The 27,467-nt window shown below is 43.3% G+C and overlaps 1 protein-coding gene across 10 annotated transcripts in view; it reads left to right on the forward strand.

Annotated features, from left to right (window-relative positions):
- The first annotated feature begins 1,681 nt into the window (after positions 1-1,681).
- ELAVL2 (ELAV like RNA binding protein 2) overlaps positions 1,682-27,467 on the forward strand; it is a 108,989-nt gene continuing 83,203 nt past the window's right edge. For 3 of the 10 annotated variants that reach the window (XM_050329388.1, XM_050329392.1, XM_050329397.1), the window contains exon 1: positions 24,358-24,496. The gene's annotated coding sequence lies outside the window, so the exon portion shown is untranslated. Of the gene's footprint in view, positions 1,794-2,296; positions 2,337-21,665; positions 21,685-24,017; positions 24,497-26,465; positions 26,485-27,467 lie in introns of those variants that run through there. The other 7 variants (XM_050329390.1, XM_050329389.1, XM_050329395.1 and 4 more) reach the window with 7 other exon arrangements.

Genomic DNA, 27,467 nt, shown 5'->3' on the forward strand with positions numbered 1-27,467 from the left:
TCAGTGTGTACCAGGCCTCAAAATGAGCCTCTGTGCAGGAGCAGAGCAGCATTTCCATGTGGGCTGTGGGTGGAATGAGCCTTCTTCCAAACACAAACCTCCACCTCTCTGTCCACGGGTGTGGGTTCCTGTAAAGACCAGCACAATGACTTACTGGGAAAACATTGAACTTTACTCTCATCTCCCAGTTTCTCTGGTAAAACTGGGGTCCACAACCCTAGTTCTCTCTCAGGCATAGTTGTCATACAACCTATGCACATTATATATTTTTATGCATGAGAATAATGCTATTTTTTAAGTAAGCATTCTGTGTATATGATTTTTGGAAGAAAAATGTTTGAGTCTGCTTGTTTGTTTCTTTGCTTGTTTTATTCTGTGCTCCAGCCAGGCATACAAAAATGCAGCTAATATACACAGACTGTCCTTTGTTATTCTTCCCTAGATTCAAGGATCACAGCAAGGTTAATAACAGAGTATTTGTGGTGCCTGTCACAGGTGGGAAAACAATGGAGAGAAGGTGAGCTAAGGTAAATAAAGGTCTTTCAAGAATTTCAACTCCTTTTGATTTGATTTATCCAAACTGGCTCATCCAAACTCCCACCATGAAGCAAGGGAATGAAGTGCGCCCTCGTGCCAGGACAGGGACTGTCTACAGAGGAGCTTGGCTCTTCAGGGGAGAGCCCAGGGGCATGAAGGGGAGTTATTGAGTGAAGGAGGAGGAGGCAGCAGCATGAGTTTATGATGTGTGGGGAAGAGAGAGGAGGAGGAGGTAGTATTTTCCAGCTAAAGGTGTCTACAGCCAAGGGCTCCATAGCTCCATGAGCCAACAGACTGGTTGTAACAGAGGAGTGCTGCCAGTCTCTGGGAAGTAAAGGACAAACAGTGTGTGAGGGGTAGGAGTGTCAAAGGAGGGTGTTTTGCAGAGGTAAGAGTTTATGTGTGGATGTGCGCGTTGACCATCAATATTCCACCATGGCATTTGACAATGCTAAGCCCCTCCTGCAATACACAGACAAGCAGCATCTTCCCGGAGAGACATCCTGGACGAGATTCATTGCACTGTTGGTGTCACACCTCCCCATCTCCAGCGGCAGGGACAGGCGCAGGAGAAGAGTTTCGAGTAAAGGCCGGAAGACTGCCAGCACAGGTCGCCCAGGGCAGGGGACGGCAGTCCCGCCGCGTCAGCGGTGCAAAACGGCGTGTCGCTGGTGATGCTGTTGCACCACACCGGCTGCATGGGGGAACATGAGGGGACCGGGGGGAGTAACTCTAGAGGCACTCGAAGTAAGTGGGGATGTTCAGATGCGCCGAGGTGAGCCGCAGCCCGCTGGCTGCGCGGAGGACGGTGCGCCCCGACGGCGGTGCGGGCTCCGCCAGCATCATCCCCAGGGCTGGACCGCTGCCCGGCCTCGCTCCGCACGCCAGTGGCTTTCCTTTTCTTTTCTGTCTCTCTCTCTTTTTTTTTTTTTTTTTTTTTGATAAGGCGGGTGTTTCCTTTAGCGGAATGGGAGCGTGGGTCCCTCCCCTCTACCCATGCCTCTCCACCCACCTTCCTCGCTTTCCCAGCGTGGTCTGTTAGGGGCGTGGGGGAGCGTTCAGTCCGGGCCGCGTGGCTCGCCCTCCTTTTGTGCGCTGATTTCTGGGTGTCCTCCGCAGCGCAGCAGTTCCCCCCAGCCCCTTTGCGACAGCTGTTTTGAGGACGCATAAATACGCGTGTGTATGTGTGTGTGTGTGTAGATGTGTCTGTGGGCTTTTTTCTTAAGCCCATGACAAAGCACTATGAGGTCAAAATGGTAAGTGTATTTTTTTTTTAATTATTGCAATTTCTTCTGGAATCGGGGGTTAAAAAGGAAAAAAAAAAAAAAAGCTGCAGCGAGCACTGTCGGTGGTGGGGCGGGTGGAGGGGAAAATCCTCGCACGTAGCATAAGCCTCGTGTATAGGCGAGGCGCAGGCGGGGATGCTCCGCGCTGCTCCGCCGAGCCGTGGGCGGCGGGCCGGGGGTCCGCGGAGCCGGGGGCAGGCGGCAGGAGGTGTGGAGCTGGGACGGCGGGGATGCGGCGGGAGCCGGGACACGCCCGGAGTGTCGGCGCGGCCCGGGGGGGCGGTCCGGGCGGGTGCCGCCTGCAGGCGACCTTCACAGTGCCCGCTGTCCTCTGCAGACCTCTGCGAAAATAGCACCGCGGCTCCCTCCGGGGGAGCACCAGCCCACGAAACGAGCCGGGCGGTGCGGTGCAGTGTGAGGAGTGATTAATTAATTTATTTAATCCTTCAAATTGATTTTATTTTTTTTTTAAGGGATGGGTACTTAGAGCCGCTTGAGCCAGCTAAAGGAATAGTAAGTTTTCTCGCTTCACGATTACCATAGGTAACTTTGGTCATTGCAACATTTAGCAATCGGTTATCATATATGTCGGATGATAGGCAGAAATAGCTAACTTGCACCGGCCTCATTCTGTGAATATCAGAATAATAACATTATTTCTGAATGGAAAGTAGCAGTAAGTTAGTATTACTTCACCATTACTTAAAGCAGTACAGATAATTTTCAGCAGTTATAAAGTAGTCAGTGTTCTGATGACACTTTTAGGATATTGAGTGTTATTGAAAGGACCAGAACTTGCCTGTAGTCTAAAGTGAGCTACTCCAAAGTAAGTCTGACATGGGTGAGGAGACTGAAAAGGATAGACTTTTAGCAGTAGCTACAGTCATGATTGTTTTTTCCTGTGATAATTTTATCTTTAATAAGCAAGGTTTTGGTTACTTTATTTTAATGTCTATACAAAGGCAGTAATGTTTAGGTTAATATTTTCCACAATTACAGTTAGGTGAATATGCAGGTGATGCAAAGGCAGTAACCTGTGAAATATACGTATATGAGCATATTCAGGAATGCTAACTTCTGGAGAGTTTGACCCTGCACTGGTGGCAGTTAGCTAAACCATTCGGATAGACTGCAGGTGGTAAGCTGTACACATGTTTCTGTACATATATTTCTGTAGCCAGGCTTTTTAAAATTTATATTAGAAAGGCTGTCTCTTCAAGGAAACTGAATCCCCCACATGTATTAATATTTTCCTTTTATAGCAACCACACAGAATTTAAGTGCTATAAAGTATTTATAATTTTGATGTCTTCACTAATGGCTCACTTGCCTTTTATTTTCATCATATTTTAAGCTCTATGCAGGAGAAAAGTGGTGAACATGGAGAGGAAAATATGTTGAATTTATCAGGAAACTCCGCTAACTAAAAGGGAACTCACTTTCCTTGCATATAGTCTCCCCAAATGCCATTAAGTTCATGGGAGGGAATAGATGGATTTAGCTGTGCTCATGCTTAGTCTGGTTTTGTATCCCCTCTCAAACAGAAGCACTTAGACTCAGTGGCAGCAACCCCCTTTTGGTGCTCTCTGCCCTGACCCCACCCGTGCTGTGGTGTGGTGGCGCAGGCAGTACCTTCATTTACCCGCACCTGTATCTGGTTGTGGAGATATCACAGGTTATGCATTAGTGACTCTGGACATTAAAAAAAAAAAACAAACCAAAAAAACCAAAACAAACAAAAAAAAAACCACAAAAAAACAACACATCACCACCACCAAATAAACCGAACCAAAACCAACCAACCAACCAAAAATACTGCAACAAAACTAAGAAAACTGCAGACCAAATTTAATCCAAATTGCTGATAAAATACTTTGGCAGCCAAGAAAACTGGAAGACTTGGGGATGCAAGATTTGACAGAATTATCTTGCTTGACAATGGCTAAGAACTTGATTGTGTAGATTATTGTAGAAGAAAGGCTTTATTTTCCTCAGTGATTAGAAATACCTGGGGGCAAAAGTCTGTTTGCTTGTGCAAACACATAGTGTATACTACCTTCCTGAAGAATATGTGGATGGATGATCTGATGAAAATGTGACTGAAAATTAGAGCAGTGACAGTGAGCAAAATCTACACAGGGACTTCTGTATGAGAGCCCATGTACACAGCAGACAGGTAGGAAATTAATTTAAATTCTGCTGATATTGTACCTCCTAACTTCAAAGTCCAGCCTGAGTGTGAAAAATGAGAGATGACATTGAAGGGCAACAGTAAAAGTACCAGAACTGCATCAAATAGGAAAGATTTTCTTGAAAATTTAAGGGTCTGGGGCTTCCTGGTCACCCTCTTCTGCTTCCCCCTGAGTTTCTAAATAATGCGTTGGGATTATTTCCTTACCAAATCTCTTAAAATCTGTGAAAATCCCTGGGAATTGCTAGATGCCAAGTGCCAAAAATGCACAGAAGGCATGCAATGTTTATTCCGTTAGAAGAGTTAATTGCAGCAATTGTTTTGTACTTAGGCCACTTAACAAAACAAAGTAACAACCATCTCTTGTTTTAGGACCTTAATATAATTAAAAATTAAAAATAAGCACAGTTGAAATTATTTCCTTTCTGCCAGAGTATTTGTATGACTTCATTAGATCTTGATTTGTGATATTTTCCAAGTTTCTGTTTAGAAGACTATATATAATCAAAGCATGATTTCATATTGAACTACTTACTGGTTCAATTACTAATTTTCAGTAATGATTCTCCTCCTGAGAAAAGAGTTTGAAATTTCAGGAATCAAAATTCTAAATGGCACTGCTTTTCCTATTTCTAAAGAACAGATTGGAAGTAATGGAAAAATAAGATTGCAGTTATTGCAGGGTTTCCATATTTGAATAGTGCAGATGTTTATTAGTCAGAAGTGTAAGAATCATTTAAGAATTGCTCTCAGTTTCACTCAGGAAGCCAGGGCAGCACCTTATAAATTTTAAACTTAATTAATTGCTTGCTTAAGTCTTACACCTTTTAAGATTTCAAATGCAGGAAAATAAAAAAACATTTAAAAAAAAATCACACTGCTGTGTTTAGGAGGTATCTTGGTTCTTTTTGGACAGATACTATTCACAACAGTTAATTTTCCTAATCAGAATGTTTGGTGATTCATGTGAGGGAAGCTGTTGACTCAAATCCTGCAAGTAATTTGGCACACCTATAAAGTTTAAAAAAAAAAAAAAAAACCACTACCACAAAACAAACCACTTTAGAAATGCTCTTAGAGAAATCTTTGATTTTCCCAACAATACTTGTAGGTGTCATGAATCTGATTCCATTCTATATTAATAATAGGATATTGATGGAGACATTTGCGTAGATACGTGCCTCATATTTATTACAGAGAACTAAGCATTTGTAATTTTGCCTAGTCCTTGAAATTAAATCTTTAAGCATCATAGAAGTGCAAAACACAATATTATAAATACTTAAGAAACTATCCTTTAACTCACCAAGTGTCTTAAAACCTCAATGCTTGAAACTTCTTGCTTTTTTATGTATATTGGTGATGCCAAGATCAGTACTTCAAATTTCAGGCATTCAGAGACCTATGACATTAGATGAAAATGTACTTAATTGTCTGTGAAGAGGAATCTGTATTGAAATGAAACCATTTAGGTGGTGTAGAGTGGCATTCATGAGAGCTGTGTTTTTCTTGAAAGTTCACAAGTTGTGTTGCTTGCCCTGGGTGCCATTTGGTGACAGGGCAACAAAAATGTCGGCCTACTCTAGTTTAGCAGAAATAGAGTATTTGTTAGAAATTGCAGGTATAAGGATAGGGTTAACGTGGTCAGTGTGTTATTCCACTGAGTAGTCAGCAATTAGTTTTTACAGCTAGACAAGTTCTTTCTGTGAAATGCAGAAGTTCTCTTGCAAGTATTGTGATGCTGTGCTTTTCTCAGAGTTGTGAGCAGAAGACTCCCTTCTCCTATCACCTGATCCTTATGTTAGTCTGAGAGTTAAGAGTTACTTCTCTTCCAGAAATTAAATTCTCACAGTCATCTATATTTATGGCCACAAACGTGCAAAATCAGCACGTTTCTGAGAACTATCTTTTTTAAAAAATACAAGGTCTAAATACTTAATGTCATCGGCAATGTCAAGGGGTATGGCCACATACGGCCTATGCATAGGGGCAAATCTACAAATATTCCAATTTCAGACACTTTCCCTCGCCCTGTACCCAACAGCACAATTTAATGTGTGTAAAGTATTTGATGCTTCAGTGACTACTTTTTCTACAATGTGTCTTAGCTGCTGGGATCAGCATGGTTTGAAGTAAAGCTGGTTATTCCTTCTAGGCATGATTTCACACTTTCTTGTTCCTGTAGCCCTATTGACCATTCAGACAATTCGCAGAAGTGATAATTTATAAACAGAGTGGCAGGAGTGGGCATTGAGACCCAGGGAGTAGAGCATTCTTATTTTTAGCCAATATTTACCAGTCAATCAAGGTTTTGGTTCTGAGCTGTATGAAGATCTGAATGCCTATTGAGTTCACTTTGTCTTTTGTTTACTAAAGCGGGCTGGGATACTCAACCCAGATGACGTAAAATTTAAATTAAAAAAATGACAAGGCAAATTTGGGAGGGGAGAGGGGGAAATAAGTAAAATAAGTTCCCTGATTAGTGTCCTTCAGTTGTGATTTCTTTAAAAGTGAGTGACCACTGGATTCCACATTAAACTGAATGTGCGGTGATGGGTTTTTACATCCCATGGCACACTATGTTGTTCAAAACATGCAGAATATGAAACAGATGGCTTGGGAAGACTGTCAAAAAAAACCTGCTGGGCCTTCTCTGGTATTACCTTAAAGCAAGAGAGAGGATGAGTAAGTGTGCTGTAATTTTTGGCCTTAACACAGCATTCAGGAAGCTCGGGCTTCCGAAGACATGCTTTTTCAATCACAGTAACATGTATAAAAACAGATATCTGTTTGAGGATGATGGAGCAATGAAGGTTATTTGCAATTGTGAGGATGAAGGAATGGAAAATAGCAGTGGGGGAGGAGGGCAGACATTTGCTTCAAGGTGCTCATCACATGGCTGAGCAATGCAGACAAATAAATTTATTCAGGAGTATTCACGGGTCATCTTTAGATATTTTTTGTGTATGATATAGTGGAAGGTAAACCCTGCAATCTTTAATTAGTTTTTTTTAAATTATGGAAATAACAGTTGTGTCTTCAAGACCTGCTTGGTTTTAGTTTCAAAATCTCTTAAGTATGTGGAATCTTCTAACCAAAGGCAAAAAATGTATTTTATATTAGAGGCATGAAAATTAGGCCCTACTGTATAAATGTGGGTCTGTAAGACAGTGTCTTTTCAGGAGATATCTAATGTCCTGATAATTTTATAAATATAAGCAACCCAAATTCCTCCTCTTCTTGTCCACAATAAATTTTTAGAAGAAGCTGGTTTTTTTTTTTTGAATCTCATTGCTGCAGCTGCATACTGTCTTACTTAACCTTCAGTTAGAATAGCTAGACCTAGTATTTCAAGTCAAAATTACCAAAAGTAATACATATTCAGTGGTATTAAAAAAGAATTCCATCTTTGAGTTCACAGCTTACTGAAATGAAGATTTATTTCCAGAAGATAATATTATGAGGTTACAGTTCAGAATGTGGACATTGCAGCATAAGGAAAACAATTTTCTTTACTCATTGCTGAATTTCTGTTAACTGTAAAGATGATCATCTGAAACACTGGAAGTTTCCCAGCTGTTGTCATTTTTTGCAGCTTATTTTCTTGTCTGTCTTTAGTTTCTTTTACATATTATCATTGCTCAGTTGTCTGATAAAGCTGAAATGTGTAACTGTGTCTCAGCTGTATTTTTATTTTTCAGCTCTGGAATATAGCACATGACTTAGCAATACAGTTAAGTCAGAGCTTTGGGAGATTAATACCTGCTAAAACGATGGTTTAATACTTACCTGCTATTTTGAAATTGCACCTTTAGCCTATTTTTACTTAGTCTCTTTCTTGACAATGGGTTTTCATTTCCATGTTTTAGGAAAATCCTATAAATGTTTTTATATTACTACTTCAGAAGGGGAAAAAAGGAAGAAACATGAAATACTCTTGTACTCATTTTGCTTGTGATTTTGAATAGCTTTCAAATTAGAATGATTTTCCCAGATTTTTATAGGCTTGCCCAATCCAGCTGTATATTTTATATGCTAATTTAAGTTCTATTTTTGTTCCCCTTGGGATTTTAAGTGATTATAATTGTTGCTCTTCAAAAGCCAAACAGATGATGATTGCCGCTTCAGGAATATACCAAAAGAAACCGGCTTTCATTAAACCTGCTCATCCACTTCCTAATTATCTCCATTTTTTCTCAGTAAGAAGGAGGAAAATGGCAACTACAGTTCATTGAAGCCAGTTCAGTTATTTAAACATCACTTTACTGCGATAACAGGAGGTGTTAAAGCGGAGAGGTTTTTCAAATGCCAAGATGTAGCCAGTTACTACAGGGTTGCCAACTGGGAGATGAGACCCTTCATGTCAGTTTGAAATGCAGTGCTAGAGGCTAGATTCGGCAGAAGTTACTGTGGTCTCTGCTGTGGCTGGGACCACTTCTGGAGGATAAAATGTAAATTGACAGTGATTTTGCCAGGTCTGACTGCTCTGGAAGAAATGAGAAATGAAGAGTAATCAGAAATACGGGAGAGGAGAAAGAAGTTTAAAGCAGGCACAAGCATAGAGGCTAAAGAAGATAATAAATAGATAAATAATACATAGGGAAATGATCATACATCGTGATCAATGGTCATAAGTTCACTTTTGATATCTGTTAGCCCTAGTGATGTTTGGAATGAGCCAGGCTAGACCAGAAGGTTTCTCTAGAACTTGTTTCAGCAATAAATTTTAGTTCATTTCCATATTAAAAACATTCACAGAGAAATTTTGCTGTGAAGATCAATGCTGGAGAGGAACAAATCCCTGTGAATTTGATTCTGCAATATCTGTCAGCCCATGAACAGTGGCCTAAACAGGAGTAAAAAGACAGAGATTTCTTAAGACTTAAAAATATGTAAAGAGTTCTTTAGTCGCATAATTGATTAGATTACATTTTAGATTATTTTATTTTAGATTAGATTATGACACATTTAAATTTTTGCAAGTATCTTCTGATGTTTTCCTTTTCTTACAAGTGTAAACAGTGCTGCTGGTTTTTTTTTCTACCTGCTCTCTGAAGTCTGACTCCTGCAATTTACAGAAAGAAGTCTGACCATATGTGTTGCCATTTGTCCTCTGCTGCTTTCTCTATGAAGGCAATCAGTGGCAGTATCGCTGTATAAATCACAGCTTACCACTCAAGAGGACCTGTAAAAAAACAGTTCCATCAACAGTTTTTTTTTTTCAAAGACAGACTGCAGCAGCTGTCTTAAAACGTGGTTCTTTCATCAAAGAAAGCAACAATCTTTTACAATTTTAGTCTCCCATATGACTCGTTTAGGTGAAGGAGATGACCGGGAAAAAAAGAAAGAATTCACAAAGGGATGAATTTGGTTTTTATTTCTTAGACTTAAATGCCTCTATGAGAGCAGAGGTTAAACTCGGACAGCCATCAGAAATTCCAACAATTAGAGAAGCAAAACTTCTTTCTATTTTACCCAGAATGTTCCTGAGCTTTGGCTGTAGTAGTGTAAGCTGAGAGAAAAATTGTGTGGCCTAGAGACTGGAGGGGAAAAAAAAAAGGTCTTTCCAATAGAAAAGAGCTGAAACATCCACTGAGTGCAGTTTTGTTTGTACAGCCTGGGGATTCAGGCAGTCACTCCTGTAAACTAACAATGCCTTGTAAGCATCAGCAGTATGCTCCACATCTCCTTGAGACCAAAAGGCAGAGGATGCAATCCCAGAGCACAGGCAGCAGACTGCCGGGAACGTGGCTTTCTTTCTCAGTTCCCAAGCAGCTTTATTCACTTTTGGATCAGTTTCATTTCTATCTGGAGTGTCTCATAGAAGGTTGAGCTTCCTGTGTAATCCAGGAGCCACAGCAGCAAAGTCTGCTCCAGAAGGAGCATCGTACCCCTGTCACATGGAGGCCTGGCTTAGGTTTTACAGAAGTGTGTCTGAGTGATAGCAGAGGTGTTTTTCCTTTTGAAAACTGCTTTCAGATGTAAACCTTTTTTACTGCTTTAGAGGTTTGATACTGCATCTACATTCATCTCCATTTCCCTCGTTTCAGCACAAGTTTTGTCTGAACTGAGCTGTGTTTTCCTCCCTGCCTTGCCCACTGGGGCAGGAGGATTCCAAGCGCTGCAGCAGCGCACTTCCTTGCGCAGCTGCTCGGGGAAGTGAAGTGGGTTGCCAGAAGAGGAATGGTGACACAGAGGTCAGTCTTATCTGTAAAGCAAGTAAAGAATAGGTGACTTACCACAAAAGCAGCTAATACAGGAGTTTATCAGAGCTATTGCCTACTTTTCATTCATTATCAAGGCGTGATTGATCATGTCACCACTGTCTAAAAATCGGAGCTCAGCCCAGAACAGTTGGGGGTCAGGAAATCCTGAGCTGTGAATCTTGTCTCCGTGTTTTAATTCCTTTGTTTTGCTTTTCGTCCTCTCTTGCCTAATATGAATGTATATTGCTTCAAACTCTTAAGTGTATTTTAGACTTAGTTTTCCCACTGCTGGTAATTCAGATTTGCATTTGCAAAATGTCATGCACTTAACGAGGAAGGGAGCAGGAAGTAGCTTTAGGAAAGCAGATGGTGGAAAGAGAATTTTGTATTAATTCTTCTTATAAATGGTTTATTAAACAAACCGCTATATCTAGGTTCTAAATTTATTACCTTGTCTAAGGTAGCTTAATGACATATCTGCTTCCTGAACTATTCAAGATGCGTTTCTGCGCTAGTGAGTTTATAGCATAACAACGTGCATTTCATTCTCAGACCAAACTCTTTGCAGATGGTGCATTTTCACAATGGCAAATGGTGCGTCATAGTCCTCATTGCAAACTAGCCACCCTACATACTTACACTAACAATGTTCTTAGATTCTGCAGCTGGAGAAGTATTTAGGCAGCTTCTGTTAATACTTGCTTATATTTCCTTTTTATTGCATTATCATTCAGAATTAGCATCTTGAGCCAAATTAACATGCAAGGTATTGAAAATATATGCAGAATAAGCATTGAAAGAAAACTGTGCAAAAGTAGAATATTTTATAATTAATCAGAAAATATAATTTTCCACATTAGGAGTACCTCAATAAAATGGAAATAAATGCAGTTTGGCTTTCTTTCTATTAGTTTTCAGATTTTTGCTTTTTTTGTGCTAGATACGTGGTCTTATCCCCACGTAGTCTGCTTCTGTTGTGATTTCCTTGTTTAATTTAGAACCAAAACTTGAAGAGTTAGAAACCATTCTTACAGAATCAGGAAACACTAATAAATTAGTTGTGATATTATAAAGAAATTAATGAAGATGATGCCTCAGTACTTGACAATTATGAATATAAATTGACTAGGTATGTTTACGAGGAAGATTTATTTTAAAAATACAGTATTTTTATTTGTAAGGCTTTTTTTCAGAGTTCTATGAATTGAAAAAAAACAAAAATCAGAGAAAATGAAAGTCTACTTTAGATAATAGCAGTGAAACCAAGGCAAAAAAAAAAGAAAAGGCTTAACTGAAAATTCTTGGCATAATAGGAGTTAAATGATGTAAGAGTAGAAAGGATTATTCTTTGCTCTGTAACCTAAGGGCAGCATAGTAAGAATGAAAGAGATATTCCACGGTACATAATGTCAGAATAATTAATGAATATATCTGTTGCTACTCAAACAATTTTAAAACATCTTCATTACATTTTACATTAAGGCAATTGACTTATGATTATTAAAGAGGTTCCTAAAGCAACAATAATACTTATTTCTCATGTGAAACTACAAAGTTAAGTAGGTGGTACATTTGATGTACATTCCTATTCCTTTTAAGAACAGGTCTTACAGAGAGTACAAAAATTATCTCAGGCAAAATGATACATGTATAAGATACATGTGTTAAACAGTAAAAGTTCTTGGATATTAAATAGATGAGAATTGTTCTACAGATTTGACTTCACATGCTATAAATATTTCCATTCATGTAGGCAAGATTACCGTAACAAGGAGAGGAAACTATATGTTAAAGCTGCCACAGTGTTACAGCTCTGTATCAATATTCCTAAGCCTTACCCAAATGGAAATGACGAAAGCCATTTTCCACAACAGCGGCAAAACTTAAAGGCAAGAAAGAAGACATGCTGTCCACTCACTGGGTCTATGCAAACAGTTTCTGTATTAGTAACTTTGTTTTTAAGGGAAAAGAAAAAAGCATAAAATTCTGTAGTTTACTCTTCTTTCTGTGCAGAGCATTTTGACTTATCCAGACAATACTTGGGTGTGACTGAATCAGCACTTTACAGTCAGAGCTGGGAGAAGCAGCAATTATATAAAGACTAACCCCAGCTCTGTTGAGTAACCTTGTTTCTCCTTGTCTCAGGATTATCAAGAATCAGAAAGACATAGTCTCATGGACTGATGGGAGATGTTAGGGAAGATGTCTCCAAACAGCAGAACCTGATCAGTTATTATCTGTTGTGGAGATGCAAGAAGGTCATCACTCTCTTGCATTAGCTTGAGTATGAAGTTCCAGTGGAAAATATCGGTTCTGAATTTAGTCTGTAATTCCCCACTTCCCCTCCTAAGCTTTACTGGGGGTAGCATCTCTCTTTTTTTATCTTGTTATGTGTCTCCTTACATGTCCAGAGTCTCAGTTTCTTGCTTTTCTTAACTTACTACTAAAAAAGGTAGTCTTTTCCAACTCAGATACCTACAGCCTGAAATACTTTTTTTACTTGCTTCTTTTCCTGTTCTTTAATCCCTCATTTTTCTCTCAATAGAGAAGACATTGAATGACCTCACACTCACAACCGCACTACTGTCACTTGTTTTCTACCCACACCTTCCAGACAGGGGTTAATGCAGTATTGCCACAAGTTAGCAATAATTTATGGCAAACTAGGCAGTAATGCTGAAGAACTGGTTCTAATGAGAAACTTTTTTGCTTGTGACTTTTAACAGTCTTTTTATCCCACATTGTGGTAGTGGAAAGTGTCGCGGTCGAGGCGGGATGGCGACACGGTTTCAGGATACCAGCTTGCTTTATTGCAACAGTGTATCTGCCTTTATACAGTTCTGGGTGACACATGTACACACAGCATTGGCTTACCACTATCATAACAACTCATGATTGGACACACAGCCACATGTCTTAACACAATAGGTGAACACTCCTAACAGGAAACCCACTCTGTGTCACAGTCCTACTGTCCATGGTTAACCCTCTGCCAGGTGTAAGAAGTTCCATCTTCGGTATCTCAGTTTACAGCGAGCCCAGAACCACCTGGGCTCCCCCACAGGAAAGTACTTCAATAAACCATCTTCATCAGGGTATGCAATTAAATATTGATTCACTTAAGCTGTATATATCTTATATATCTTATGTATATTTCTTAACTATATTGAAACTGTGGTGATTCCACACAGGCACAAGTTATAGATAGTTCGGTCCTCTGTCTTAGTCTTTCATGGAAAATGCAATTTTTCCAAGCGGAAAAGGCTGCAGAGTAAGTGACTGTCTGAACATTGCATTACACAATACATTTGCATGGCATAAAATGCTCATTTGCATAGTTATTGCAGAGTAGTTTTTTCAGGCCTCAAACACCCAAGTAAGATAGAAAAACACAAAAAAGTATTAGCCTGTTTGAACAGGCTAAAAAAAAATCTGGGATCTGAATCCATGAAACAAAGACTGGGAGAAATAATAAGATCCCATTTGAGGGCAAATATCACATATCAGACTGTCACAAAGTGAGAAGATGGCTATAAGTTTCACAGTTCAGTTAATCTTACACTTGTTCTGAGTGCTCAACGACAGTTAGAGGGATGTTTTACATGGATTAAGGAGGAATTGTACGAAAAAATATTAAATGATTGGAATGTAACCTGATATTTACCCTTTGTCTTACTGTAGCACATAGGAACACTGATGAAGTGGTAAATAAAATAAATATATCTGGTATGAATCTTGTAAATTTCAAGATTTTCTATGCAGGGAAAAAGAGGAAAAAGGCTGTGGATGGAAAGGCTAAGTAGGCCTTTTTACAGGACTTTTATTAATTGTGGCTTAATTGCTTTTGTTCCTTACATCCTCTTTCATGCACATTGGAAATGTGGATCTTATGTCTTTCAGAAAAGCAGTATGTTTCCAGAATCAAAAAGCAATATCCAGTCATCCTGTAATGCTAATTTTCCTTTTTCTCACTGTCAGCACATTAAAAAAATTAATAATAAAAAAAGTTAAAAAGGGAAAAAAAAAGAAAATCAAAGAAAAAAGTTAAATTCTATACGGTTAAAGGTGAGTTGAAGGAGGAAGGCTAGTCTTAGGTTTGCAATGCAAATTTGAGTAGCAAGAGAGATATTTTACAGCTTTTTGAACCATGACATGACTTTGTTTTCTGTTTTGTGTTAAGTATCACATGGTTTAAATCAGCTTTAAGTCTCATAATGTGTCTTCGTCATTGAAGATACATTACAAGACTATGAGCATGATTGGGGGAACATTGTGGAAATCTAGTAGAATTCTGCATTACAGTGAAAGCACTGTTCAAAACCAGTTCCCATCATTAGGAGCTATTTCTAGACCATGAAAATTGAATCCTGGCCCTTAATCAAATATATTCCAGGATTTTGCTATTTGAAGGTAAAATGCGGTACTTTCACTTTCTGCAGATTACAGGTAAATCTCTGGCATTGTTGATCATGTCTGATAATGATGTCTAAAATGTACTTTTTCCTTCTCATAGAGAAGGAATTGGTAAGTATGTGCATTTATGCTTCTGATGCATTTTTTTTTAGCCTGAAGTTCTCATTAATAAGTTAATATATCACCATTTTAAGTGTCCAAATAGGAATTCTGAAAGGATGCATGATTTTTCAGAATGCAGATTGTCTGCAGCTAGCTTAATTGTGGATTCCCAAGTTTCATGTGGACCAAAAAAAAGCAAATTGGAAGTCAACAGCCAAATGCTGAAAGGCACTTTTAAGATAGAGGTCTGGAAGTTAAAAAAAAAGAAAAAGAAAAACAAAAAAAAAGTCATTGAATTTACCTGGAAAAAAAGTGCTAGAATGCAAATAGCTTTGTTCATCAGATTCTTATTTGCTTGGTTTCAATGCTTATTGACAAAAGCAGAAAAATATAGAGAAGTTGTTAGTACTTCACCGCTTCATTTCCTAGTCTTTCAGATCTGTTTCTTTCTTGGGGTGTTTTTTTGTTTGTTTGTTTGTTTGTTTGTTTTTTATTGGTGGGCTTTTTTTTGGGTGGTGCACTTCTGTTTTTTGGTAGCTTGGTTTGGGAGGTTTTTTTGTGATTTTTTTTTTTCAGACGTACAGTTTATTTTAAAAGACAAAAAGGAAAAAGCACTATTTAGAACTTTAGTCATTTTCATGGTGTGAAATGATACCTGATTGATATAAAGATCTCATTCTCCAAGGAAAAATAAACTGTGTATCTAACTTTGAACTTCAACAGCTTCTTAAGTAATGTGATCCAATACTTAACTACTTTTAGAGAATCTTTTGCAGTTGTTAAACTAGATTTTATGTGTTGTGAATTAAACCATTTACTTTTTTGTTTTAACTTACAATACGTATGAATACTACTTGATCATAATAATAAAGTCTTCTATTTTCCGCTCATCAGTGTCAAATAAGAAATATATTCATGTCTTTTCAAATTACACTCTTGTTTATACATCTCAGAGTGAAATCTCTCTTTCTTGCAACATCATATTCCCGTGACTCTTAATAGTATCCTGCAACCTTTTCTTCAGCACTGGTGTTACTTTCTAGTTTTTATTTGCATGTTTGTTTATGATCTTTTCTAAAAATCACATTCATTTGCCACTTGTCCTTATTGGGCTTTATCTTGATGGTAGGTCTCTCTGTTTTGAGAAGACCATATTTTATTCAGCACTTAAACAAATGTGCAGTTCACAGTTTTCATAACCAGTCACTATGTTCCATCTTCCAAAATAGGGACAGAAATAATATCTTGACCCTAAAAGTTATACTCCAGTAGGTCCTTATTTGATACAATCATTCATTTGGTGAGGAATTATCTCTAAGTATTCTCAAGATATATTTCTGTATAACCTTTTTACAGTGATTTAATTAACACTATTCTTTTTTATCCCATGAGATGCAGTGCAGGTTGGCAACAAACATTTAAAAATCAACGTATACTACTTCTCCACTTTATGCAACATGCTATGATGGTAGAATGAAATAGGGTTTGCCCAAAAGTTTTTTCTTGGAAGATCTTGTTTCTCAGTGCTGTAATTTTGGGGGCTTCTTTTGAACTAAGAAGCAGAAATAAGACTGGCTAGTGTCCCTTTATCCTGAATATATCTTACAAGAAAAAAAAAAAAAGGAAGAACATAGCAGTAGCTTCATACCTTGCATTGTGTATATTTATTACTTTATTGTCTAATGACCAGATACACAAAAGAACTTTTAGCAGAGTAAATGTCCATGACATTAATCAGAATAATTCACCTTAATTTTATAACTTATTTTGTTCCACTAAACACTATTACAGTGGAGTACACTACTTTTAGTTTGAATAACCTTTTAGATATTGCAACTACATGATCATTTACGATTTGGATTTTGCTGATGACTAATATCCAGCACAATCAAAGTAGTACAGAACTATGCATAGTACTTGTAATGCAAAAACTGAGTTGTATAAGCAGAAGAATCAAAACCTCCAGTATTTAAAGACAAGAAAATGAGGCCAGCACCAGTGAAAGACCATTAAGTCATCTACAAATGAGTAATTTTGACATTAACAAGAATAAAAAATAGTTATTTAGATACTTTTTAGGTTGATGGTTCAGAGAAAAAATCTTGATCAATGTAAGTAAGATAAGGGAAGTGCTTCTTGGAGGTGAGATTTGTTTTTCATATCTAGTAATTGCAAGAAATAGTTGGCAAAGTCTAATTCCTCATCTTTTGAGTATTAAGTCACTTCCTTATAAACAAGTTGTAACATATAAAAGTAAGAGACAAGAATTAAGAACTGTCTGAAGTTATGTGGCAAGCATGGAGTGCTCATCAAAAAGGAGGTAACTGCCTTTTAACATAGTGTTATGAAAAAATCATTTTTAGTATCCCTTCTCAAGAGTAGGGTAGACACTTGTTCAGTCTCCATGCTTGAGCAGGTGCGCATTGAACTTCATATGGAGAAGGAGAAGGGTATACTAGTTTCATGCACCTTCTGAAATCCTGCTGGTGTGAGTGCAGAACACCATGTGTACCTCTGCTGAATCATGATTGCCAGCTGGAGTCATATTATCTTAATTGAATAAAACAAAAGATTCAAGTTGATACTTAAAATTATGTGAAACGTATTTAAGGACTTTTAAGGTCAGAAAAATTCCATCTACTACTTATGTGGTCTGATTATCTGAAAATGATCTAATTACATCTTATACAAACAGTTTGGAATTTACAAGGACTTTTGCTATAAAATAATGGTAGCAACAGCTACTATGTTGCTTCACTGTGCTGTCAGCAGGAAATATGCTGGCATGCTAAAAAAGCTATCTTTGAGTAAGATGTGCTTTCCACCTCAACAAATGAAAAGAGACACAGGCTTTTAGAAAAAAAAGTAAAATCCATCTTTTAAGTCAATATTCCCGGTAGCTTTAATATCATGAGAAGATATACTAATTACAGTTACTTTATAACCATACATATTTTTTCCTGGGGAAACTTATTGTTATGGTGGAAGTCTAATCTAACTGAATTGACAGTATTTGGGATGATTCACTGGAGAACTTAAAAGGACTTGTTATTTTTGGATAAAAACCAGCATTAAAAATATTGATTACATTCTTGCTTTTCATTGTCTCTTGTACACAAGGTTATTTCTCCTCAAAATCACATAGTTGTTCACTGGCAGGGGTATCAATCACTTCAGGCTCTGGTTATGTGTTCCCCACAAATTAAGAGGGCCAAGGGCAGATTGTTATAATTGAGTTCTCTGACTTGTGAATTTCATCAAACTACCTACCTACTTGTGAATGCGTGTTAAAAACCAAGTGTTTTTCTAATTTTGGGATACCCACTTGGCACTAATTTATGTGTGTTAAGACTGCACAGTGGACCTAAGTTATCCACATCCGCCTTCTGCTCTGTCACACTCACCCTGTATTTTTACTGTCTCCCACATCATTAGAAAAGCCCCCAGATTTCAAGGACAAGCAAAAAGGTGTATTTAACAAAGTGCCTGTGCCAAAGATGCATCCCTTCTCCTCCCCACCTGATTCTGCCTTTCCTCTTGGCTCTGCTGTAACACATGAAATAAATGACTCATCTTCTTGGTCCTTGTTACTTCTCTTCCTCTTTCTTCTTGCTAGCTTCTGCTGTCAGATATGTCTAAGTGACAAGCTGAGGCCAAATATATGTGGTTAAATTGTCAGAGAACAGAATTAGTCTTCCTTCTCCGCCCTCCATTTAACAAGTCTCAGCAGTAAGCCTTTAGGTTTCTCTTCAGGTTTCAGGTTCCTCTTGATTTTAGTGCCTTGTCTTTTGTTAAGAAATAAGGTTAGTCTTGTCTTAATTTATTATTCAAAGAAGATTGAAAGTTAGCCTTAGTGGCCAAAATTAGATAACATAATGGCTTACAAGCCTGTACAGTTACTCTGGCTCTTCAAGAATCAGTCTCAAGGAATTAAGTGAATGTAGTGAACCCTTCTTTAGAAAATAATGCTCTGTGATCTCGGGTTATATGCTCCAACTATATTCCTTTTAACTGTGTCTTCTATAAAGCTTTCTTAAAAAAAACACAGATCAAACTGAGTCTAAACAAAGTATTTCTGCTGGTAAAAGATGGAGCTCCGGTATTCTAATCTGATGCCATTAGTCAAACTGAAAACACAGCTTGAAAACAGGATTCTTTTTTTTTTCTGTTATAAAATGTATTAGTGTGTGTACCATGGCTTTTGTTTTGTCAAGTGAATAATTTCAAAGGTCATTATAGATTCTTTTCACAGCAGCAATTAATTTTTGTTTAGCTGTGGTCACAAAAACACATGCTTATATTGTCTGCTACAGAATTGAGCTTGTGCTTTAATGTGAGTTTGACTGTTGTTTATTAAAAATCACAGTGCAGTTTCTTCTCCTGCAGAGGAAATGGGGAATTGAAAATAAGCTACTGCAGTTTCAAAGTGGAAGTGTTTTGTCCTTTGTAAGGAAACTGACAGCCAAATGGATGGTTTGTTCTGGAGCTCAGACATGTCACAACAGCGAAACAGATGAGGAACCCCCACCCCAGTTCAGGTACTGCTGGGACAGTGATTTGGGACAGGGATGTTAAGGTGTTTTTTTTAAAGCATCATCAAGTAAGAGAAACCTATTTCTCTTTGCTGAAAAGATCATAATGACAGTTTACTTCACTGGATTATCAGCAACATACTGGCTGCTGTGCCACCTGAATTTCAATTTCTTAATTTACAGCACTGATGAAATAGAATAGAGCTCGATCTCTACTGCTCTCTACACTGGGCTGGTCTTATCAAGCGTGAAGTTTGGCGCATTGCAAAGCTATTCAAGTCATTATCTGTTGAGGACCTCTTGAGCCATCTCTATCTCTGCAGTGTGCTGATAAGACAGCTGTTTCTGTAGCTGCAGTGTCTCTCTGGGCCTTGGACTTCTTTCCGTGCAAACTACAGCTTTGTCACTGTGCCCTGATGCTGTCACTTTCTCTGTTGTGCAATAATTTGATCCAAGCACAAAAGAGGTTGATGGCAGCAACAGACTGGCAGGTGACACAGTCTTATTATACAATTAAATGTGCATTTCACATCTCTGGAAATACAAATCCTCAATAAAGAAGCTATATAAGCAGTGGTGCAGCAGCAATCTGCCTTTCCCTGGTCACAGTAGGAAGTAAGGAAAGATACAATAATTTGGATAAACAGACAGCTTCTTTCAAGTATTGTATTTTTCCAGATGGAGTTGTCTATAGAAAATCTAAGCAGTTGTGGTTACCTTGTGTGGAACAGAACTTAGGATACCTTTTAAGTCTCAAAAAAAAAAGGTGAAACACCCACCTGCCCTTTCCCCATCCAAATGTTAATCTCTTTTTGAAAAGTAGTTTTTATTAATATTCAGACACTGCTGTGTAATAGAGAATGATACAGCAGCCTTAGCTGCAGTATTCATACTGCTGTAGTTTTGTATAATATCCATATCTTAGCACCACAGATAGGCTCAGAGAAGAACTAGGTAAGAGAACCACGCCCTATACTGAAGGGCAGAGTCCGTGCCGGGTATGCCTTTACCCAGGAGTTGTGTGTCTGAAGACTTGGTCTGAAACCTTCGTGCCTATTGCCATTTATTTGTCAAAGTAATGAGAACTAACAAGTTGGCACGGGACGGAGTTCCCCGGGTGCAGTAACACACGCGCCCACAGATACACATGCACATCCACGGACACACATTCAGACACATCCGAGTGACACTACACGAACACCACGAGTCAAGAACCATTTATCTGGAGTGACCTCGAGAGAGATAAGCCCAAATCGACATCACACGCGTTGCCGGGCCGTTCCCCGAGGGCACGGCAGGGGACACCCCGGTGGTGCCGTCGGGCCGCGCCGCTGTCCCTGGTGCTGACGGGGCGGCCGCGGGGTCCCCTCTCGGCCTATTCCCTCCCGCGGCAGCCAGCGCTGCTTTGCTTTTTTGATTTCTTATTTTTAAGTGGTGCCTTTGCCCCCCTCTTTTTTTTTTTTCTGCTTTTACTGCCGTTTCCTGACCACTCAGTCCCCGCCAGAGGGTTCAAGAAGATTCAGCATACCTGAACAAGCACCATCCTTCCAACCTGCTGTAGCTCTCCCATGTCCAACGCCTGTTTAATAACCCATACACGTTTTAGCTAAAGGCTATGTCCAGACAGCCAGCTACCGCTAATCATAAAGACTTCTTTACAGATATATTAGCTAAGCAAAGAGGAACTTAACAAGAAAACGTGTTTTTTCTTGGGAAAAGGGAGAATTTAGCTTTCGTTCTTCTGCCACTGCTGGAATCAAGGGCCTCTGAACAGAGATGAGAAAGGCTGATGACAAGGCAATTTGATTTAACGGCTATTTTCTGCCTAATTTCACTTTAACACCGTGTATTGACAAACATACCAGATGCAAGTACATTATTGGTAGAGATATTAAGCCTCTAAAGAAAATGCACAAAGTTTGGGTTTTGTCTCTAAGAACTGGTCACTAATTATAGATGGAGATTGTTCCTTTTGAATGGGGGAGCAGGGGAGAAGATGAAGTCAGATTTCTGAGTATCAGACCTGACAGGGAATCTGCTGAAAGCAGAATCCTTTGATTTCGTGAAGGTTCAGAAAGACATACTTCTGGTTTCTAATAGCATACATTTTGGCTTTCCCTTTAAACTGAGTTTTTTTTGGTTCTAAGAACAGCGGTGTGTGGTTTGGGGGGGGGAGAAGTGGGGTGAGGGGAGTGAGGTTTCAATGCATAGATAAGAATTTTAAAGAACTTTATTTTCTTCTTTTTTTTTTTTTTTCCCTCTTATCATACACTGCTGATGTTCTGCTAAGGAACACTGTTGTTTGCTTAAACACATTCTACACAAACTGGACGAAGCAAGAAAGTAACCAACAACAAAATCTAGTAATTCCGCAGACCGCAACACAGGACAGAGGTTTTGCAGATGTTTCCTACTTGGTATAACAAATAACATTTTTATTAAGATATATGTATATGAAACGTTTTGATGCATGCAACCACAGCATAAAGAACCTGAGCAAGTTGAGAGTCTAATGTCATTAGGAGACTGTCAGAAGCAGTTTTGTTGTATCAAAGGGCAAAAGTTGCTGTAATTAAACAAGACTGAACATCAGACATAAGCAGAACAACAGTGTAAACTCAGAGGACCTTCTTGAATACCAACAGACACTGCTGAGAGCACAATTTACACATGCAATTCCACAAACTGTGTGTGAATAGACATCACTTCATGTAGGACTTTGTATAACAGCTTTGAGGAAGTAGCCACCCCCACCCCGTTCTTTATTCAGTACTTAGAGCCAGTAGCTTGGCAGTTGTTCCACCAAGGAATTATTCCCCTCTTCGGAATGCTGCTGATTCAAAACGTTGGTGATACATTGTAAATGATCAGACTGTGTGTTCTCGAAAAACATCAGATGCATTAAGCATAAAACTAATTATATAAAATGTAAAATCAGTCCCTGTATAACTCTGAGTTGTTGTCACAGTGGTAGGATAGGGAGATTAGAATAAAGAGATGATACATGGTTCACTGTATTAATCATTTATAAACACGCAAGAGCACTCTCATTGAAACACTATGTCTCTATTGGAAATCGCATGCCTCTTTATTTTTGCACCTTGTTACACACAAATGCCAGAATTCTAATTTAGAATTCTATTCTAAATAAGCATTTCCTTTCTGCTTTGCTATTGGAAATACGTGATAACACACTTGTGTTCTGTGTCAGAAAAGACACAGAAGAAAAGCCATGTCGAGAAAGAACTTCGATTCTAGAAAGAAATGACAAAGTGTGGTGAAGGTCAAACAATTTAAGGAGTAAAAGGCATGCTTAAGAATACCATGCAGAATTGTTACTTCCATACCACACAACCTCTTTCTCTGCAAACACTTATCTGTGCAAGACATAGAAATTGGCTGCATAATGAACACAAACTCCTTTCAACCTACTTCCCTTGCCTCTCCCTCCTTCCCTTCCATTTTCTCTTCCTTCCTTCTTTTCCTTCCCTCCTTCATTTGCTTCCTTCCCTCTCTCTGTCCACTCCCTTCTTCACTTTCCTTCTTTTCACCCAGAACGTTTGTTACAAGGAATACACCAGCTCCCAGAGCGGTGCCTGGGCGGTGGTTCAAGCTTGACCCGGGCGGTGCGGGGACACGCACGGGCCGAGCTGCGAGAGCCGGGTATGAAACGGAAAGGGTGGGGAGGGCGGGGAAGCCAACAAAACCCAACCAAACCACATAAAAAAAACCCAAACCACAAAAAAAAACCCCCACTCCACACACATTAAAAAAAAAAAGAGGCTGCTTTCGCGGCATCTCGTCAGGCGAAGGAATGGTGGCGGCACCCAGAGCCGGCCGCCGCGGGCGTGCCGTGACGCGCCGCCCCGCTCCCACGTGGCCGACCGGCAGGACGGGGGAGACCGCAGCCCCGCGCAGTGTCGGCGCTGCGGGAGCGGCGCCCGCCCGGCCCCGTGGGCACTGCGGGCCCCGTGGGCACTGCGGGCACTGCGGGCCCCGTGGGCACTGCGGGCACTGCGGGCCCCGTGGGCACTGTGGGCACTGCGGGCCCCGTGGGCACTGCGGGCACTGCCGGCGCTTTGCAGGCACTGCGGGCCCCGTGGGCACTGCAGGCCCCGTGGGCACTGCCGGCTTGCTGCAGGCACTACCAGGCACTGCGGGCACTGCCGGCACTGCGGGCCCCGTGGGCACTGCGGGCCCCGTGGGCACTGCGGGCACTGCGGGCACTGCGGGCACTGCCGGCACTGCGGGCCGCGCTGGGGGCAGAGGGGCCGCCGGGCCCGCCCGTGCGCAGCTCCGCACGGCGCAACGCAGGCTGAGCGGCGGCGCCATGAGCGCGCCCGAGTGGCGGCCCGCGCGGCCAATGGGCGGCCGCCGCCTCGCCGGGGGGCGGGCCGGGTGGGCGCGGCCGGGCCAATGGGGGCGCGCGGCGCCGCCAGCAGAGCTGCGTTGCGCCGGGTGCGGGGCCGCTGCCGCCTGCGTGGCGCCGGGGTAGGCGCAGGGCGGCGGCGGCCGCGGCGCGGGGAGGGGGCGGGAGCGGCCGGGCGGAGCTCGGGACGGGGCGCGGCCGCCCCGGGACGGACACGCCCCCGCCGCGCCCCCGCGGCCCCGCAGCCGGGCGCGGCACGACACGCACGCAGCCCGGCGCGGCGCGGCGGCGGGCAGGAGCCGGGCGGCGGGGCTGCTATAAATCTGCGGAGCGGTCCGCCTCCCGGCGAGGCACGGCGCGGCAGCGCACCGCACGGCGTCCTCCCCCGCGGCCCCCCGTGCTCCCCGCGATGCTGCAGTTGGCTTGGGTGGCGAGCCGCTAGGAAGTGACCGGCAGGGAGCGAGGGAGAGAGAGAGAGAGCGAGCGAGCGTCTTTAAAATCGCCTTTCCATCCCTCTTTTCTTTGTTCCTTCGTTCCTCCCTCCCCTCTTTTTGTTCTATTGGGTTGCGAAAGGAGAGTCGTCCTGTCACTCTCTCTTTTGAGTTCTCCCTTTTTCATTTTTTATTTTCTTTTTTTTTATTATTATTATTTTTGATTTTTTTTTCCGCCAGTATTGGACTGTTGGGGGTGGGGGAGGGAAAGGTTTTTTCTGTTTTGGTTTGGTTTGGTTTTTATTTGCTGCTTTTTAGAACTGTCCCCAATTTAGCTCTTGTCTTGAGACAACTATCCATCTGCCTCTTACTCCTTATTGGGAGAACTGCACCGTTTCTTTTTTTTTTTTTTAAGCCGAGGAGAGGAAGGTAAGTTGTGGCTTCATTCTTTCATTTATAGTACGTGTGCGATAGGGTTCACGCTTCCCATTCCAGAGGTGCATGCCGTGTAGAATTACACTGATCACCTGTGTTTGCTCCGTATTGACACCGTTCGTGCCTACGGCGCTGAAGGAGGCAGTTCGTGGGTTTGGCAGCGTGCCCGCGGAGCTGAGTTGCTGGAAGTATTTGCAGCGTGGGGAGGGCAGCCGCTGAAACTGGGGGACCGCATCGCGGCAACGCAGGACGGCGAGCGCATCCCCACCTGGGCTGGGCCAGCTGTAAAGTTCCAGCGCCCGGCGGGCTCTAGATACGTCTCTTTGCGGGGAGCATCCGAGGGGACGGACCCGCACCGCGCGGGTGAAGGGAGACGGTATCACTTTGAAGAGATAAACCCGCATTTGCAGATTAGCCGGGATAAGGCTCCCCGCGCCTAATTGCATTAGAGCCGCACGGCATTTCGCGGCTTCCTGCGGGGCTGGGAGGCGGCTGCGGGCCACGGTGCACAAAGACGCGGCCGGCCGTATTGTCAGCGGGCGCGGAGGGCGGGCGACAGGGTGAGGAGAGCCGCTGAGCTCTCCCTGAGAGAAGTCGATGACCGTCTTTGAAGGGGGGCCGTGTCTATTCGCGGGGATGAATAACCCTCCGGGGAAGGGGGCGCGTCCCTTTGTTCGGGGCGTCGGAGCGCTGCGTGGCGGTGCCCGGGCGGCGTGGGCGGGGCGGCCCCGATCTCTGTCCGTGGTCCTACCAGGGTGGCGGGGACGCCGACAGCGGTCACCGGCGTGCGCGGGAGAAGTTTGCAACCGGGTGGGTGTCCCAGCGGGGCTCCGGGTAAAGGGAGGGATGGGGCGTCCCGTCCTCGGGCGTGTCTCCCGTCCTCTCGTCCTCCTTCCCCGGGGCAGTGGGAGAGTCTGGGCAGAAGGAGGAGGCAGCGATGTTAAACGCCGGCGCTGCGGCATGTGCTGCCGGCAAAGACCAGCTCCGAGCATTGCCGTTGTTTAATTTATGCCCAACACGTTGCACCCTACCCACCGATTTCACGTACGAAAATAACTTATGTGAGAGCTATATAAGCGAGGCAAATTGGTAGCTGAACGTGTTCCGTCGTTTCCAGGGACCGGCGGTCAGAAGATTTATTTTGACTAGTCCTTGGAGCACCAGGAGGGCGGGGACGGGACTCCCCCTTTTTTTCCCACCGACAACCCCTCGGGCACTCGCTGGAGCGCTACCCGCGCGGGACGAGCGGCCCGAAGGAGCGTAGCCCCCGAGTGCGGCCGCGGGGCTCGGCAGCCGAACCTTGCGGGGGGCGGAGGGGGATTCCCCTCGCTACCGGACGCCGCCAGGGAAAGCGGGACAGTGCTTTCGGAGCGGCTGATGCCCTTGACGGGGGGCTCTGAGCCAGCACGGCTGCCCGTCGCCGAGCGCTCGCTCCCGGTCCCGCTGCTTCCCAACCTCCCTCCCCCCCACCGTCGGGCGGGCGAGTTGCGGGTTCGTTCGCCCCGCCGAGCCATTTTTGGAGAGGCCGCAGCGTCAGACCTCCGGGGTTCGGCATTTTGCAGAGAAAGGCGGCTAGTCGGTAATCTTGGGGAGACGAGCAAGCATTATGGGGGTCCTGCCGCTGACCCCACTGGGGAGTGGAAAGGCAAGCTCCCGCCCCATCCTGCTCAGCGGACTCCGCTCCTCGCTCTCCGTGCCGCCCGCAGGTGCTCGGAGACAGTGGTGGCGTGGGACCCGCCCGGCCGTGGCTCCGCAGCGGGTAGCGGGTCGGCCGCCGAGGGGTGCTCGCATTACCCGGGGGCGCGGCCCCGAGGGCACGGGGCTTCTTGAGTGGCCGCCGGCAGCGTCACTCAGGCGGTGGCCACGGGGGCGGGCCGTGGGGGCCTTTATAAGCCAGGCATTGGGCGATTTGCCTCCTGGTGCTTATAGGGTGTTTGCCGTCGGTGGGGCAGTGGCCGCACCGGCATCACCAGAGCTATCAGGTGAGGTGGCTGCGGGGCGCTTCGCGGCTCTCTCGGAGCAGCAAATACCTTCCCCCACTGTGCTCCCAGCATCGGGCGGCAGCGGCGGTAACCGCGCTCCCCCGGGACAGCGAGCACATGCACCCCAGGTCCTGGGCTGCTGAAGGAAGGGCGGGTCGAGGGGCTGGAGATGGATCCGGGGCTTACGGGGAGCCGTGCGGTCCTGGCCACGGGGCGGGAGAGGAGTGGAGCCGGAGGGGAGTGGAGCACCCGGGGAGTGCGGCGGGAAGGGAGGCAGCCTGGGCGGGGGGCTGCGGGCGCATGGCCAGGGTCCCCCTGGAACAGGAATAAAACATGGCGTGAGCGGAGACTTTCACCCTCTCCTGCTGCTCTAAGTGGCTGGGGGCTTTCCGCCAGGACCGGCTTGGTGCGGTCCCGGTTGCAAACTCCGGGATACTGGTGGGGTTAGACCAAGAGGGGCTTCTTATTGCTGGCAGTGGGGCTTTTCCTCTGCGAGCGGTTCTTGCATCTCTTTCCTATTGTGTCATAGTATATGGGTTTAGTCGTTTTTTGCTTTACCCTTTAGGATTTTGTGACTGTTTGCTCTGCTCCGCTCCCCTCCTTTCTCTTTTTAAGTGTGTTCCTTATTGGGCGAGTCAAGCACCTGTTCCCCAGACAAAACATTGTTCAGTAAACCCTTTGTTTAGTCTGCGGCATCTGTTGATTGACTTGCACCCCACGCTGCCCTTAGCGTAGCCATGCCACCGGAGTGTCTTTCCCGTTCTTCCCGCAGGCTGCATCCCCATTTCCCCCTTGTCCATGCTTGAGCTTGCACTAACCGCGGCGCTCATGTCCACCCTAATGTCTGTACCACGCTCTGACCGCGCCCTCGGGCCTGGCGGAGCAGGGGAAGGGTGCGGTGGAGGGGCCGCAGAGGCGCTGCCGCCGGGGCTCGGGGGGAGCGGGGTCGGCAGGCGGGGCCGGGTGCGCTGCGGGGCTGTGGC

Source organism: Myiozetetes cayanensis, unplaced genomic scaffold (assembly GCF_022539395.1).
Source record: "Myiozetetes cayanensis isolate MyiCay16 unplaced genomic scaffold, myiCay2020 scf4, whole genome shotgun sequence".
Lineage (NCBI taxonomy): Eukaryota > Metazoa > Chordata > Aves > Passeriformes > Tyrannidae > Myiozetetes > Myiozetetes cayanensis.